This window comes from Urocitellus parryii, chromosome 14, assembly GCF_045843805.1.
Source record: "Urocitellus parryii isolate mUroPar1 chromosome 14, mUroPar1.hap1, whole genome shotgun sequence".
Lineage (NCBI taxonomy): Eukaryota > Metazoa > Chordata > Mammalia > Rodentia > Sciuridae > Urocitellus > Urocitellus parryii.
The window spans coordinates 45,131,560-45,133,807 of record NC_135544.1 but is presented as its reverse complement, the minus strand read 5'-3'; the positions used below and the strand labels follow the sequence as shown (position 1 = coordinate 45,133,807).

Genomic DNA, 2,248 nt, shown 5'->3' with positions numbered 1-2,248 from the left:
AAAAAGCTCTAAATATCTGTTTCACAATAATATAAATATACTTAATTGTACACTTAAAAATGGTGAAGAAGGTAGGCTGGGGATGTAGTTTAGTGACAAAGCACTTGCCTCACATGGGCAAGGCCCTGGGTTTAATCTCCAGTACCACAAAAAAAAAAAAAAAAAAAAAAAAAGATTAAGACACATTTCATATTACTAGGAATTTTAAATTTTTATCTAAGTTTACTTTTTTTCATTTTATAGAGTTTTATTACAGGATGTTAATATTCAGGACTTTCAGAGCACCTTATACTTCTAATCAGATTTTTGGTAACTGGTTTTAAAAGTATTACTTGAGTATTTTTCCACATACCAGTTTTCAGGCAAAAGTACTATCAGTGACTGTTTAAGAGATGTTAATTTGATTAAACAGTTTATCCTTAATAACCTGAGACATCAATCCATGGATGGCTTCTATGGTGGTTTTACAGCTGTCTCTTGTAGCTTTGGCAAGTTTGTCTTCTGACTTTCGATCATGTGTTTCTAAATCCAACATGAAACTCCCTCGGCCCAGCTGAGCTTCTGACTGCTCTAACTTTTCAGACAAATCAAACACCTTACCAGTGGTATAGTCTGCATTAGTAAGCAAGCTAGAGGAACTCAGTGTATTCACCCAGTACTTATTCCACAAAAGCTCAAGTAATTTGCGATCCAAAGAGGATTTGAAATATGAGACTTCTAAAGGCATAGTATTGTTTGCAATGTACACCAAAGTCTTCTATTTTGTTGAGTGGAATAGTTTGGTATTCAGAAGGTCCTTCATCAGGAGGTTTGTAGCCCTTTGGGTATGTCCTAAAGGCTCCAAGATTCACTTTTCCTGCAGATATTGTTCTTGTTGGATCAATTACCACTGCTACGAATGGTTCTTGGAACTGCTGGTTAAGCATCTGTGTACTAACATCAATCCCAGAAAGCCAGCAGCCATAGCCAGGGTGGCTATGGTACCAGCCAATTGCATTTTCAAGGCGACCAACCTGTTTGGCATTTTCTATGTATGCAGCCATGTACTCATATGCAGCAGCCTGAGCATTTACTCGGGTTTCAGTGCCCTCTACAGGCAAAGCAAAACTGTCCATAATGATCATGGTTTCACCGTCCACCTTTCCTAGCATCAAACCCATCACTTCCAAGTTGCCTCCTGATCTGGCATGCATCACCATTTTTAGTAGAGCCAAAGCTGAGATTTTGCAGTATTTAAAGTAATGGTGATCCTTAGTCCAGGGTTTCGCCGCCAGGATTTCTTGCTGCTGTTTTTTGTCGTATTTGTAGATTTCATCAATATTCTGGGCTTCTTGCATGTTGTTGGCCAATTCCCAGGTTTTCTGGGCCATACCGCTCCGGGACGCCGCCATCGCCGAGGAATCGGAGAAGTTGTCACTTCCACAACCAAAACGCAACTTTACTTCACTGGGTTTTCAGGTGTGGGCTTCAGACCTTCCCCACCACGGGTGCAAATTCTTACTAGACTCTCCCTAAGTTTACTTTTAACTGAAACATGAAAACATAAAATTGTCCATATTTATGGGGTACAATGTGATATTTCAATACGCGTATACATTATGTAATGTTTAAATTGAGGTAAATATATCTATGGCCTCAAATATTTACCATTTCTTTATGGCAAAATTCTTTCCTCTAGCTCTGTAAAATATTCAGTACATTATTGCTATCTATAGTCTATCAGGATTTTTTTAAGTCCCCTCAAAGATCATGAAGCACTTATGCATATCTCATTCCATACATCTGTACAGCAAAAATCCAAAAGTGTTTAGAAGTGGAAAACTAAAGGAAGGTGAATTTATGTGCCTCAAATCACTGAAATCAGTAGCATAGTTTGTGCTCCTGGACGTGTTATCAATCATTAAGTAATCTAAGCAAAGGCTTAGTTTCTCCTCCACTAGAGGAAACATATTTCATAGCCACTGGGAAAAAGAGGAAGGAAAAAACATTAACAACTAAAAAAAAAAATGAATACACACAGTCACAAATACACTAGAAAGGAAGAGAAACAGATTATGCACAAATACTTTTTTAAAGTCTAAAAAAGATACACAAGAAACTATGTATCTATGAATTATGAAATTATGAATTAGAAAGAGGAAAGTGAAAAAACTTCTTTATATACTTTGAAAGTGAGGAAGTGAAAAACTTCTTTATATACTTTGCAATGAAAAGACAAAATTAATATGACACAATAGTAATAGATCTT

The 2,248-nt window shown here is 36.7% G+C and overlaps 1 pseudogene; it reads right to left on the bottom strand.

Annotated features, from left to right (window-relative positions):
- Positions 1-287: 287 nt before the first annotated feature.
- LOC144250139 (COP9 signalosome complex subunit 5 pseudogene) lies at positions 288-1,504 on the bottom strand (annotated as a pseudogene).
- Positions 1,505-2,248: the final 744 nt, after the last annotated feature.